This window comes from Ambystoma mexicanum, chromosome 3q, assembly GCF_040938575.1.
Source record: "Ambystoma mexicanum isolate Mex_15411 chromosome 3q, UKY_AmexF1_1, whole genome shotgun sequence".
Lineage (NCBI taxonomy): Eukaryota > Metazoa > Chordata > Amphibia > Caudata > Ambystomatidae > Ambystoma > Ambystoma mexicanum.
Genome location: NC_090926.1, coordinates 146233282 through 146248931, shown reverse-complemented (window position 1 = coordinate 146248931; position 15650 = coordinate 146233282). Strand labels below are relative to the sequence as shown.

General features: G+C 48.2%; 1 protein-coding gene across 3 annotated transcripts in view; it reads left to right on the top strand.

Moving 5' to 3' along the window:
• The window catches only part of AGAP2 (ArfGAP with GTPase domain, ankyrin repeat and PH domain 2), a 1175901-nt gene that overhangs the window by 576376 nt on the left and 583875 nt on the right, over window positions 1-15650 (top strand). The window lies entirely within an intron of this gene.

The window sequence follows — 15650 nt, the reverse complement described above, 5'->3', positions numbered from 1 at the left end:
GGTCAGTGCATCCTGGGAATTGAAGTCTGTATTTTGTTTCAACTGATTAACATCCCAGAAAACAATGTTTTTCTAACGAACCCCCGGTGGTGTTCATGTGACATGGAGTCACTCATTTGATCACCTCAAAATATCCCACAAACAAGAAAATCAGCCCAGTCCCCTTTTAATAGACCTTTATTAATGCCAATTCCTCCCTCCCTCATATATGAAGCCTTCCTTTAGCCATTTACCTCAGGCTTCCGCCCCTGCCCGCACAACCTCCTACTCCGGCAGGTAGTCTCTGGTCCTTTTTTTTAAACCAGCAAGAAATAGACCTATAAGTCCACTATAAGCCCCCAACCCTCCATTTTGGCATGCCAGTGCTATGGAGAAAGGATCACACTGTCACCAAAGTTGTGTGGCAGGTAAAGGGTGACTCGTTTAAACATCAGCGCCTCAATGCCTTTGGACTGTAGCACGCTTTACAAATCCAAATAAATAAATAATTTGGGAGGTGGGAGCCTTCTTAAAAAATGTTAAACCAATGGCTTAAAAAATGTATTAAGCCATTATCTGGTTAATGGAGGGTAGATGGATCTGGGAAGGGCAGGCTAATGTCCCCTGCTTCTGTCCGAGAAGTGATCCTGTTATAGAAGGTTCCCTTCTCGCACCGGTGGGAGATTTTACAGTCTGACTCTGCTGCACCCTTCTCCTGCAGCTGTGCCCCGGGCCGTTGCCGGGTTAGCACGCCCCTAGAAATGGCTCTGGCTGCAGTATTCTAACATGAAAAAACATTCTCACTTGTGAGCCTTGAGCAGAACTTATTTTTAGCAATTTGTTAAATACCCAGTGGATAATGATAGCAAAGTAAAAAGTAATTAGTTGCGGAAGTCAGGCAGATTCAAATGTGACCTTAATTTGAATTCTGCTTACCGCTGGTCTCAGTTGGGGATTTAGACAAGTCTCTTTGAATCACGGGAAAGTCAGCAGCACTAGGGATTTGTAGCCAGCCAAGCTTCAGTGATCTTAAAATAAACACCGGAGCAGGAAATCTTGAGATGCGTGAAATATTGGGGTGTGTGTCTGTAAATCCCCTTTTTGCATTTACCAGAAGTGCTATACTAATATGTTCTAGAGGTTGAAAATGTGGGGAGCTGGGAGCTATTTAGCTCTTGCTTGTAGCACCAACGCGCCTGGTTAGCTGAAAACGAACAGCTACCAGGAGCTACTTTTGGCTCCCTAGGCTAACTGATGTCGAACAAATACTTTTAACTCTGTGCATTTGGGACAATCTATAAACATTAGGACACATCTACATGGCATTTAAAGCATAAGGAGTCATAAATAATGGGCACAATTACATGTTTTCATCTTATGTGGAAGTTAGATTTGCAGAAAGCTATGTAATAGCACCTCGTTCCCCAGTGCTAGCTCCTGGACACTGGTTAATGCTGATGTCCAGGAGCTGCTTTTAGCTCCTGGTTAAACATTCTTAATTTCGATCCCTGTGTTGGCATGCCTTTTGGGTGTGTCGGCATCGAGAGCATTTCAATGTGTTAAGCACCATCCTACTTACATTGAGCGGTGCCTGGACCACTAGATATGTCTGGTTTCTCCATGTTGTATTTGCATGCTTTATCGTTCTGGTTTGTAATGTGTTGTGTTCATTAAATATGCCTTGACCAAAAGTGATTCTCTTCATTGTCCCCGCGTGTTCGAGTGTCCCCTAAGGGAGATTCAGGAGTGTGATGTTTATTTCAGGGTCTTGACACCCCATGTTAGGAGTAGAACCCCTCATTTGCAGACCCATGGCGCCTTTGCCAGGCAACATAACAAAGAAAGAAGCTCATGCTCGCTGAAGGAGTTTGGAAAAGTCAATTACTAGCAGAAGGGGACGTGACATATTGGTGATACCTCACCATAGATGTTGACAGGCAAGCACAATGTACAAGGAGAGTTAAACCTGTCACTGTATGAACCTATATCATAACATGTATAACCATACAAAAATGTTTTAATGCTAGTAAGAAAAAAAAACTTTAAAACCACTAAAAAACATAATACGGGAAAAAACAATGAATAGGTCAACAATTCCTGTATAGGGTATCTCACGCGTTGGCTAGGCAACCTTATAAGCTATGTGACTTTGTTCCGGGAACATCTTGGCCGCCCATACAGTTTAGCAAAGTGAGATGTTCGCAAGTGTTTCTGGTCAAAATATATTTGTGTGTGATTTAAAGTCACAGCCCACCACTTTTCACATTACAATTGGTATGATTGTCTGTGAAATGATGGAATTTTCTATTTTAAAAAAAATTAAAGCCAAGGGATGAATATGGAAGCTTCCAAGCTAGCCCAGTGAAAGCCATGAGCGCTCCCACAGCTGCCCAATGGCTGCAGTGCTCTACATGGGGCATTCCAGTTGTACAGGCCATGCTATCAGGACATCCCACTCTACAGCCCCTTTGTCCCCCATTCCCGAATGGAAAGCATCACTGCTTGTATTTGTTTACACCTGGCAACAGCTACTAGAGACAGCCAGATTGATCACTGTCACCATCTGTAGGATGTTGTGATTAATCAGTCTAGCTGGAACACCTGCATTGTTATGTGCATTTTCTAGGGGTCCCGCATGGATTTGGAATCACCAAGGGTGGCAGTATGCCCCAATGCAGCGTTCCACTACACTACATGGAGTCGAGGTGTTCCACCCATCCCTTTGGGACAGTACACCACTTTTCAAAATTACTCTTCAAAAGGGACAGAAGAAGAACTTTGCAGCATGGCTGCTAAACATTTCATGGCCTGTCAGAAGAGCTACTTTACTAGTGCATCACTGCCACTTTTTAAAGTTTGCAGCATAAAGTCCAAGAATGTAACTAACATGACATCTGATCTCCTTCTGATCCTTATGAGCCAGTAGGGTGAACACTGATATGGTACAAAAATCACACGTTTCACAACCTTTCATTTGGCTGATACTGAATTAGCTGTACAGATCTTTAAGCAATATATCTTAAGTTACAGTATAATAAGGTTGTAGTTTTCGCTTTCATGTGCCTGTGCTGCTGTACTATGTTGGATAAGCATCCCTGGATGCTTTTTGTTTACTCTCACATGCCAAGCCTCTTCGCTTCCAAGATGCTCTATCGCATAACACTGAGGTCATGCCATTGACCAGCAGCACTTAATGGATAGACAGAGGTTTAATTACAATTCAATTTCATGCACTGCCATTGGACGATTTATGACATTTACTGTCATTGCTGCTCAAAGAGGGGCCCTTAAATCTTTGCATTAGTGTTTACCTCAAGAATTAAACATTTGCATCCATTCTTTACAACGTTCAGATCTTTCTCTAAATATGTAGAGCATAGTAGTACCGTATCACTTTGAATATTATCAGAAACAGGCATCTGAATAAGCATGCAATGTACATTCGTATCATTATATTTGTGCAATCAAAACATATGTGCAATCTGTGGAATTATATTGAGAAAATAGTGCGAGAGGGTTGCGGATGTCGATGCACGTGCACATGTAATTTATGCATTCATGAAGTGACTTTCTGATCTACCTCCTCCCTGCTTTGTGATTAATCAAAATGGACAGAAAAAGCCAAACCGATAAGGAACTGTAGCAGTTTGGTTCTTTACCATAGCCATTTTAGGGCAACCTGAAGGAGCGCTTCAGTGACCATTTCAGTGGTGAGCCTGCTCTAAAAAAAAAGACACAACACCAGGCATATCATATATGAATTACATATTTGGAAAATGTGTTTCCATTGCACTACTGGTTCAAATTTCTTCAGAAATGCATTGAAGGGATTTCCCCACACCACACAGCTACGCTGAAGGGTTTTAGCATATTTGCTACATCTGCTGGCTCATTAGCACCAGGATTGTTCACACCCCTATGATTGTGGTGACATGACATCATTAAGTAGCACCCCCACTCTAAAAATTGTTCCAGCTCTGCTGTCCACATCCTTTTTTGTTTCTGTCGACTCCCCCAACTCCTTTCTTTAGCTGTCCGCCATTTCCCCCATCTTCAGTCCATCCATGATTATCTGGAACCAAATGTCACCCGCCACCTCCTTTGCCAGCTCCAGAGGATCTATGCCTTGCGGGACGATCTGCTGGATGAGGTATATAATGTACCGATCCACCACCGACATTTCTGGGGTGTGCTCCTGCCTGGGGTATGTGATAAGAAGTCAGCCGGATTGGCCTCCTTCCCCGGTCTGTGAATGATGTTGAACACATAGTCTTGTAGCTGCAGACCCCATCGTGCAATGTGCGCAGCATCTTTGCTTGTGGTTTACCCTATAGGACCAGTAACGCCTGGTGGTCTGTTATGATTGTGAAGGGCTTGCCATAGAGGAACACGTGGAAATGTTCAGAAGTCCATATGACTGTCAGGCTTTCTTTTTCCGCCTGTGAGTAGGCTTGTTCAGTATTTGACAAGCTTCTGCTTGCATAGGGAGACGACGTGTCTCTGTTCTGAGCTATCAGGGATTTTCTGTGCTAATATGGCTCTCAGGCCCACCGGGCTAGCATCAACTGTTAGCTCTGTCTCTCTGTCCGTGTCAAAATAGGCCATGTTCTCTGCCTTCGCTATTCTGTCCCAAATGCCTGTAAAGCTTAATTGACAGTCTGTTGCCCAGTAAAACGGCGTGTGCTGTTTGGTCAATGCCCTCAGGGGCTCACTTATCCTAGCAAAGTCCTTGGTGTAATGGGCAAATAGTTCACCAGACCCAAGAAAGGCTGAGGTTCTGAAACGTTGGTCGGTGGTGACGTTTCGTTCAATGCATGCACCTTCTCTGGGTCTGGTGTCATTCCGTTTACTGTGAAATTGGGAGTGAAAACCGGAGGGTACCTCTCCTAAATTCACTGTTGTCACGGTTCAATGTGAAGTTGGCTGCTTCCAGTGCCATGCATACTCGAGCTAATGTGTCGTTGTATTTCTCTGTTGTTGTGCCAAAGACAAAATGTTTTGCTGTAATTAATACAGTTCGGAATATGCTTAATGACATTGTGTATTTCAGCTTGAAATATTTCTGCCGCTGAATAAACACTGAAACCTAGTCTTTTGTACGTATATAACCACTAATGGGTCACATATGTGATAATGTACCTGCTCTCGGGGCTTAGGACTAGCTGATGGTACCCTTTATAGAAGTCCACCTTTGAAAATACTTTGGCTCCATTGAGGAGATGAACCATGTCCTTGATGCGAGGAGCCAAGAGCTTCTCCAGTTTGATGGCCTTGTTTGGCCTCCTCATGTCCACGCATAACCGTATGGCATCTGACCCCTTGTTTGGGATGGGCACAATGGGTGACACCCAGGGCGTGGGTCCCAATGTCGGTTCAATGATGTGGATTAACAGCATATGCGATTCCTCCTGCGCCTGATGTTGGATATTCACTGGGATTCCCCTATAGTGTTGAGCCACTGGCCGTACTTCTGGGTCAATGTGAAGTGTAATTTGACTATTTTGGAGCTTTCCAATTCCTTTGAATAAGGCTGGGTAGAACTGTTCTATTCTCTCCACGGTATCATGGTATTTATGAACCATGAGTTTGTACAGGACATGATTGAGTCCCATTTCAATTTCTGTCTTGAAGCTCATGATGCACCCGGATTCTGTGCGAGTGGAGATCACATGTACTAGTATATTCATTGTTTGAATTTTGTATCGACAGCGTGCCTCAAATTGTCCCAAGCATTTCAGGGGGGTTTGTGAGCCATACGCGTAGATGTCCACTTCCGCTGGGCATAGTCTGGGTGCTTGTGGTAATGCCTGTTATACCTGTTCACTAATGACATTGACAGTGGCACCCGTGTCTATGAGAAATTCAGTTTGTGTTTAATTAGCTGCATTAGGAGAGTGGGGCTGTTTTTGGTCGCATTTTGATTTCCTAGCGCATATAGGTAGCATTTCCTTTTTTGTTCCCCTTGGAAGAACTCTGTGTCTGTTGGGGATTGTTCAACTAGGTAACAGATGTTGTGCTCTGAATGCCATTTCCGGTCACGTCTGCTTTCTTTCCCCGACCTTTCTTCCTTCCGTTCTCTTTTTTTGCCTCTCCTCTCCAGATCTGTGATCTCTCCTCTCCCCTCCCGTTCCCTGCTGAAAGGATTGGGCAGCCGCGTGAGAGGTTTCTGTTGCTGTGGTGGTGTGCCTCCTGCGTGTCCTGTTGGTCGTGCCCCCATTGTTTTCCCGCCCAAGCCCTCTTGCCAGACGGCATACTGACTTAGTGGTTTATTTTTTTTCTCCACAGTCTGAGCAACGTTGACCAATCGCTGGGCATTTGTCCTCATGTGGGTACTCCTATCCGCATCAAAGGTGCACCTTTGCCGCTCTGGAGGCTCCTGCTAGCTTGTGCATGCTTTCAGGTTGTGGCATGTGTCCTTTTTGGTTTACAAAATATTCCACTTACGAGTCAATTGCCATTTCCACTCTTTCCAGCATGAGAATCTTCTCCAATGAACGTGCCTTTTGTAACAGTGTTCTCCTGAATGATTAGGACTCACGCCCTGCAATGATTTGCGACCATAGTGCCGCAGTGTTGAAATAGTTGGCAAAGTCGGAATGCTTCATTTTGCTGCACAGTCTCATTACGAAGCCATCCATTGTCTCCCCTCTTGTCTGCATCGTGGTGTGGAAAAGATGCCTCTCGTGATCAACGTTGGTGTGGGGTGTAAAATATGTGGCTAGAGTCGTCTTGAGGCCCTGGATCATATGGATGGAGTCAGCAGGGAATTCATCAATTATGTCTCTTGTAGCTGGGCCCACTGCCAGCTTCAACAAGCATTGCTGGCATGCATCTTCCACTGGCCAATTGCCCCTATGTACAAATCAAAGTCCCAGACCCACCTGGCCCATCTGGGTTCCATGTTGCTGGTATCCGTGACATCAAATACGCCTGGAAACTGCACTGCCAGGGATTCTGACACCCTGTGATGGCCCTGTGGTTGTGGAGTCACTGGGACTGTATCTGATATGTCCTGGTCTGACATGTCGTGGGATGTTCCTTGGGCTCCCTCCCTTCCGTGCTTACTGGATGTGCCTTACAGTGTGGAGCGGCACACGCAGGACGCAGTCACCTGGAATAGGCACGAGCATCACTCCTGGATATCCCCAGGATCCTCCCCGGGTCGATGCCGCACACCCCCGGTCTGATGAGACCCCTTGTGATCCCACTGTGTGAGTGGTTTGCGGCTGCCTGCATGAGGCACGAGCATTACTGCCACTGGGTCCCTCCCTTGGGTCGCGCCATACTCTTAGCACTCACCGCCGTGGGCTCTGAATCACTGCCCCCGGCCCGAGCGCCGCTCTCCATGGCATTCCTCGAACGGTTGGGAGCTGCCGGCTCGTTCTACCGTCTGTGAGGCTGGCCGCCAAGTCCACGGTCGAACACGCAAGCTGTCCCTCGTCACCAGAGTCAGGTCGGCGATCCCTGCTTCAACCGGGGCCTCCGGTTACAGGTTACCTCAACGTGCGCCACACTGCGTGGGGAAATAACGAGACTAAGACGGAGCTCCACGCTCGTCTTTATTCAAGCACCTTCACACTTCCAATACGAACTGTTTTCGGTTCCCAGCCTCACTTCCCTCCCCACACCCTTGTCCCTCCCTCCCAAACATGACTACGATTCCCGACAGTACAGGGATGTCTGCAAGTTGAGCTTCGTCTGGGGTGCTAAGGTTCAGTTTGTGTTTTTTAGGGGTGCCGTGTTTGTGTAAATTGGTGACTGTTAGGCGTTTTTTTACTCTATGCACGGATGGCTTAGGCTACAGTTCGAGACCTTTGTTGGAGAAAGGGAAGGCCCTTCCTGTATGCACTTCCGGTTGAGACTTTTCCATGTTAATAAGGCTGTATTACGGGAATGGTGCACGTTGGTTGGTTTGTAGTGGATGAGTTTCCTTGTGGTGAACACTGAACCCCTGACAACGACAATGCGTTTGGAGGTTCAGTGGTCTTTGAAATGTATCCTGCGTTTGGCCAGGAGCCAGTGGAACGTTCAGAGGACTGGGCTGGGGTGTTCACATTTTGGGGTTCCCGAAACAGTGCAGCTGCCGCATTTTGGATCTTTGTAGTCTTCTCAGTAAGTATTCACCCCCACATAAAGGCTGTTAGCATAGTCTAGCCTGGAGCACGTGTGCCACCCCAGGCATGCCACCCCTACATGTAGCAGCCTGTTGGGAAATCTGCCCCGAAGGAGTTAATCTCAATCGGGAAGGTTGAACACCCAGGTGCGCGTTGCATAAACATGGGAAGACATCACGCATTCACGATCAATCGTTTAAAAGGGATGCGTTTAGAATAAACGCCACAGCAACACAATGAGGGAAGATTGCTGTATATTTAGCGCCGCATTCATTTAAAAGCGAAGCTGGGCCCCACAAAAGAAGGCAATTACCTATTTATTTCTTTTCATGTATCAGTACACATTAGCATAGCCTTTCTGAACCCAAATTGCTGGAATAATAGGAGTTTGTCACATATACCTTTCTAAAAGTGCTAACTTGACGGCTTCGCCGCGTGACGATGTTCGCCCACCCGAGGAACCAAGTAACCACGGTTCCTGAGTGTGGAAAAATGGCTCGGCTTTCTTTTGACGACAAATTGATAAAGGGGGCGTTTCTGTTACCACCTTGACTCCCTCAGCTATCCAGCCTTTTGGGAAAACATCCATGCCTGCAAAGAACAGAAGCGAACGCCTGAGTTCAAAGTAAGACATTACATTAAAAGGATCAAAAGAAAGGGGGGGGTGCCCGGAAAGTTCCTGGGGGGGTGTCTCTGGTGCCACGTGCCTCTGTCAGCGACAGGGGGCAATCCAGTATGCACTTTCACCCACCCCTTTTCATTTCGAGTGCCACCTGTTTTCATGGACACGGCAGAGGACAGGAGAGACCAACTGGGCGGGATGGGGAGTTTTTGCCGCCGTAGAATTCGTCGAAGTATATTTCGTCTCATTTTTTTTCATCGGATTTTGCAGAAAATATATGTGGGGGGCGGGAGGGGGGCTGGGTTTGGGAGATTAATTAATGTAGTGGGATTAAGGGAGGGTGCGAAGGCTCTTCCGCGCATATATCTGTAAAATAAATTAAAATAATCGACACTCTACTGCGATGAATAAGATTCGCCCGGATGACATAGACCCAAATGGACTATGCTCCGCATCCCAAGCGTTGCAGGCCCGCCGCCCTACAGATACGCGGCGCCCCAGCCACTTTTACTCCCTAGAAGCAGGGAAATACTCCCCAACATGACAAAACGGGGAGTAAAATACAGGAAACGACCAGTGGTTGAAGTGTAGAAAAGAAGTGATGGAGCTATGTTCCCTGCTGGCCTGCAGCCACGCCCCACAAACCCCATCACCACGTCCCCTCCCACACACAGTACACCCCCCCCCCAACCCTTAAACCTGACGTTTAAGGGAACGTTCAGTGCAGTGCACTGGAAGTGCAAGTTTCAACTTCTTCCTACACTTTTATTTTAAAACGAAACCATTCCGGAACAGATTCTTTTTAAAATAAAAGTATCAGAGCTGTGAAAGGTAATTTAAAAAATGTAGAGGAGCACCGCTCGCGACCGCTCCCGCTCACTTCGACCACTGGAAACACGGACTGGGCGGATGCTGCCCCCTTCTTCCACCCATGCAGCCCCCCAAGACTGCGTGGATCCGTGGCACCAGTGCAATGGGGACCCAGAATCAGACCTAATGTTATTACTGCCTGATTTCGCCATAATTTGAATCTCTTGATTTGCCTGAGCGACTAAATGCAAAGAATGAAATATGTATTGTAGGGTTACAATATATTTTTACTTGCCTGAAAAATGCCACCATTGAGAATGATACGTTTTTTACTCCATAAAAATAATGTTTGGCCCCCACTTCAAAAAATAGGTAGGAAAGTGTTCCCACTTCAAATTCCTATCTGGAGCACTGATGCTAGCTGGAATGCAGTGCTTGGTAGAAGGGTCTGTGCAGTACAGCATAGCATGCTGCCCGGGGGAGGGGGATTGCAGTGAGTTCCTACAGTGCAGAGGGTGGAGGCATCTGCATCCGTGAAAGCGGTTTCTGACTCCCCGCCACTCTTCAGAGAGTTCCCCTGTAACCATGGAACATACCTACTGTAATATTGGAATTGACTCTGGAATGGTCTCCATCTCCCTGCTTGCCTATTTAATTTTGTATCCAAGTGAACACTCTGTAACAGCGCCACGGTGCCTCAGGGCCGCTGCGCGCTTTATAAATCCAAATACATAAAATAAATAAATACAGACACACATGGAAATTTCCATTGACAATCCAGAAATTCGACCCCACCATTGAGAAAAGGAATGTTGGCAAATGTAATACATGTGTAAATCAGGATGGGGCGTAAAAAGGTGAACAGTGAGTTTGGGGTGTGTAAAACGAGGAGTAGAGGTGGGGTGTTGAAGTGCTGGTTGAGAGGGGATGGGGTCTGAAAAGTCCTTTTTAAGAGTAGAAAGGAAAGTCAAATATAGCACTATCCTATTAAATAGCAAATTGAATGTATGACTTTTACCCCCGAGGCCCAGCCACGCAAGAGCCTCCCAGTGATGTAAGAAACTGGCCACTAGATGGCACTGCCTGCTGATATTCCTGGGCATTTAATGGTCATTGCTGGTATACGATGATGGCAATACCATTCCTGTGATGCGAGTACCATAGCAAAGGATGGCAATGCTTGGATATGATGGAAGTGCTTGGATATGATGGCAATGACTGGCTAATGCCTATGCAAAAGTCCAAAAATAGTGTTTGACAGTTTTTCTTATTTGAACAACTGGAAAGAACTGGCACCTGCTCTATGCAAATGTGGAGCCCTGGTTATTGACCGTACCAACCAACCAGCTCTGCTGGCTTCCTGAATGGGCGAAGTACATTGCCAGCGGCATTGGTGGCACTGTATGAGGGCGAAGCAAGGCTTTTTCTGTAAGCCTCAGCCTTTTTCCCAGTAGTGGTCGGCCTTGTCTCCGCCGCTTGCACTGCAAATGCATGGGTCAGAAGCGTGTGGCCTATACATTTTCTGGTTGCTCGTGAACCTTGGCGAATGTTCACAAAGTTGGGATGTTTTTCTTAATGCAAACTGCTGGGTCTTGTCGCCAGGTATTACTGTTCTTCACTAAGTCACATACAACTGGATCAGCCTGAGAGGTTCAAACACAGTCACCAAGCTTGCTGAGCTATATCTCACGCCGCACGCCCACCAATGCTCAGGCTAAAATACCCCAATGTGAAGTTGGCAGGAAAGGTGCCCTGCATGAAAGGACACCCAAATAGTGCTTCTGGACCTAAGGACCGCGTCCCGAGCCCTAAAGTTAGCCTGTGCACTAGTCTCACCACCACCGCTACAGATAATGCTGCCACCAAGATCCAGGCTGCACCGGTAGTCTTTCATGTTCTGCCAACCACTCCTCCAGATCCCCCAGCCTAAGCTTGGCAGGCCAGCTGGGCACCCCTAGGTTCACCGCTGATGGCACAGAGGCCGACGTCCTCAGCAGGCATCGTCAGCTACGCCTCGCTGTCTCCCTGAAGGGCTGCGCGGGCCGAGCTTTGACTGCGCGGAGTAGATCCGAAGTCCCAGCAGTTCCCGGTTTTGTGCACTATCCAGACAAACAGTCCAATATGTTTCTGGCGGCAGCAGGTCCGCTGCACTGCCCGATTTCACCCCCACTCCAGGCCCTTCGTAGACAGCCTTGACGATCAGCCACGAGCACCGGCGGACCTACAATGATCTCCACTCCCCTGAGCACTCACCCCCTCACCACGGATGAGCTTGGCTTGTGCAGCGCCGTCTTGTGGTCCCAGATCGGCAGGATCTCTGCCTTCGCAGCAAGGCTTTGGTAGCTCGGGCGTCCCTAGCTATCCGCCACAGCCCTCCTTCAGCGTTGCGGTCTCAGCTGCACTTCACTCCTTGAGCAGACCGTGTGGCTCCTCATTCTCCTTCCCTGCAGCAGGCCTCCTCATCTTGCAGACACGGCTGCTCTTTTTCACCAATGCCCTGTATCCGCCCGCTCACCGGGCTCTTCTCTGTCCAGCAGAGTTCAAGCTTGTTCGGTGGACTGCAGGTTCCTCACACACAGGGCCGCCTACAGCATACGAATTTCACCCAAAGGATCGTTGCTTGGCTGCATATCCAGCCAGAAAGAAGGATCGTCCCTGGGAGCTCTGATCTTCTGCAGCCTCCCGCCATGACAGTTGGCCATGGCTCCCCTCCAGCGTATTTCATGCGGAGCCATCATAATTAATGGTCGGGAACTATGGGAATCGTAATCCACAACTTCTGGAAAGCCACAGGTTGCAGACCCATCTTCTATAGCAGGAGTCTGCAATCTGAGACGCTCCAAATGTTTTTAACTGTGGCTCACAGCATCTCTACTCATTGACCATTCTGGTTAGAGCTGATGGGAGTTGTAGTGCAAAACATCTGGAGAGCCAAATGTTGCAGATCTCTGCTCTATCGGGAGGATGGTAGCGTAGCCGCCCAGATAGAGCAGTGAGACATTAGGATCGACGTGCAAAGCTCCATTGGCCAGGAGGGGGGAGGGTATGGTGGGGTATTGCCTGACCTGGAGTCGTGAACCCCACCCCTGAAGGTGAGGAGGGTGTTCTTCTCCTGATGTGGAGACAGTTGGGCCTCCATGTAATTACCCAAATCCTAGGTCCTTCTCTACCGAAGAGTATAACAGGAGCAGGAAGTGACGACGCAAGTAGGGCCAGGAGCACCTGAGAATCAACAATGGACTAGTTCTGCCAACATGTTTTATTTATCAATAAAATCCCTTCCCACTTCAATGTTATTGGTCAATATGTCCAAACAATCAATATTGAAAAGAGCAGAGTTTCGTCCCAATTTTCGTTCGACTCTAAATGCACAAGGTTTCAGCTACTCACTACATTTGCAGGGGCTGGTGGGTAAGATAGGCTGCACAGCACAAGAGTAGGCCGCTGTCTGTTATGCCCTGCGGTAGAGCCGGTCCCATGATTTGTGTGGTCCTGTGGGGGAAAAAGATGACCGGGGACCCATTGTAATCGAGGTCTGACTGTTCACAGATGATCAGCAGGGGGCAGTACCACAGAGGAAAGGCTTTCCTCTTGTAGCTGCTTATTCAGTTCTTAGGAAGCCTTTACATTACATAAGGGGCAGGATACACCAACCAGCCCTCTCACTCACACTAGCTCAGCCTCCAGCTCACACTAGCTCAGCCTCCCGCTCACACTAGCTCAGCCTCCCGCTCACACTAGCTCAGCCTCCACCTCACACTAGCTCAGCCTCCCGCTCACACTAGCTCAGCCTCCAGCTCACACTAGCTCAGCCTCCCGCTCACACTAGCTCAGCCTCCAGCTCACACTAGCTCAGCCTCCAGCTCACACTAGCTCAGCCTCCAGCTCACATGCATATGGAACATTATAGCAACCACACCGGCTTCAGGGGGTACATGGCCAGTAAAAGCCTGCCACCTTGGCCCTAGGTCGACTCGTGCGAAGCGAGGGCTCAGGGACCGCTTCAGGGGGTACATGGCCAGTAAAAGCCTGCCACCTTGGCCCTAGGTCGACTCGTGCGAAGCGAGGGCTCAGGGACCAAGTCCCTTTTCCGTTTCTAGTGTGGTGTCCTCGCATAGATAGAAAGGAGCACAGCAACTGGATCATGACCTGCCGCTAAGTGCGGGTGTTGTTGGGGGTGACATGGGGGATAGGGAAGCGTGGTGGGGGGATCTGTGGGAAGGACTGGGGGCTGCGGTGCTAAAGCGCTGCAAAAAAGATCGGTAGCATCTGGGGAAGGGACGCATGGGTAGCTGGTGGAACGTGGCCGGATACTGCCAGCTCCCAGCCTCATTTTCAGCCACTTGATTGGCTGAGTTCACTTCCCGGGGTGCGAATACCACCCAGTGCTAAGATTATTCAGACATGTACTGGCATCACTGGAAATTACATCAGTCTTTCATACCCAAGAGCATCAAGGGAAGTGACATTAGAAGTAAGCTGTTGCCCACCCCATATCCATGTCGCATGGACATATGCACACATGCATGCATGGAAGTACAGTCTGCCTATTTTTAATTTACCTATGCTAACATCTTAGAAAGGGATTGGCCTTTTGACCTTCCTCGTCATTCTTTCTTGAATGGGTAGCCTGCAGTGGTCTAAGTGAGCGGCAGCGGTTGGGATTAAGTTTTAGTGTTCCTACTTTTATTTTAAAAAGAAACCATTCTGGAATGGTTTAGTTTCAAAATAAAAGTGTAGGAAGAAGTTGAAACTTGCACTTCAGTGCACTGCACTGAACATCCCCTTAAACAGCAGGTGCATGTGTTTGGGGGTTTGGATTGTGCAAGGGAGGGGGCGTGGCGATGGGGTTAGTGGGAAGCCGGGTCAGGCCACCAGGGAACATAGTTGCACTACTTCTTTTCGTACACTTCGACCGCTGGCCTACTGCCTCCTTAGCTGTGTGCCTTCTGCTAGTCAAGGATTGCCCTAAGGAGGGGCACCATAAAGGGGATGGGCCTTGCTGAGCCTCCTCCAAACCCATGAGTGTAGAGGCAAAGGGACACGGGCTGTGGTATGATCTTCCTGGGAGATACGTGGTGGTTAATCTGTGGGTGCTGGCGGAGACGACTTGAATGAGTAATGCAGGATATGGCGGGGTTGTGGTGTGTGCTGCTGGTGGAGTATGGATGTGTTCCTGTTCTCCCTATGGGTGGTGACAATGAGTCATTTGAGGGTGTCTGTGAGCTATAAGCGTGGGTTAGTGGAATGTGAGGTCAGCTAGTTTAATGAGTGACAGATGTGTTTAGTTGATTGGAGTTCTTGTTTTGTGATTTGTAGGCGCCTATATGACATGCAGGTGTGGAGTGTAATGTTCTCTGCTATTGAGTGTGTGGGGCTTTATCCAGGTGGAATGGGGGGGGGGCGTTTCTTTGGAGGAGTAGGGTGCCAAGCTATCCTGGGATGAAGCAGAATATGCTCTGGCAGGGTTTCCCTGAGGGGTCTGGTTGGCTCTGAGAGGCGGGGAGTAGTGTTGGCAGACTATGCGTGGTCAAAGCAGGTGCCATTCTGTCAGTGGGGATCCGGCCACCACAGCTTTTTCCCCTTGGTTTTTTGAAGAAAATGTAAAATGTAGTACACCCATGCCCATCCAAGTAGGCCAAGAAAGTGACATGCCTTGCCATGCCACAGACTGACTGGTTTAGAGCCTTGCTATGCAACAGACTGACTGGTGGGGAGTTTTGCTATGCCACAGACTGACTGGTGTGGAGTTTTGCTATGCCACATACTGCCTGGTGTGTAGCCTTGCTATGCAACAGACTGTGGAGTTTTGCTATACCACAGACTGACTGGTGTGTAGTTTTGCTATGCCACATACTGACTGGTGTGGAGCCTTGATATAGTGTGGAGTTTTACTATGCCACAGACTGAATGGTGTGGAGTTTTGCTATGCCAAATACTGACTGGTGTGCAGCCATGCACAGAGCCGTGCCACATCTACAACTAGACAGGTTTATATGCCCAATATGACAACCTATGATTATCCAGCCTTCCTACAGGAAGAGGAACAGATGCCCACTAAGCCTAGTCTTCTGGGGGGATTCTAAGTCTAGAAAGTGGGTAACAAATGGAATGGGATTCTGGCA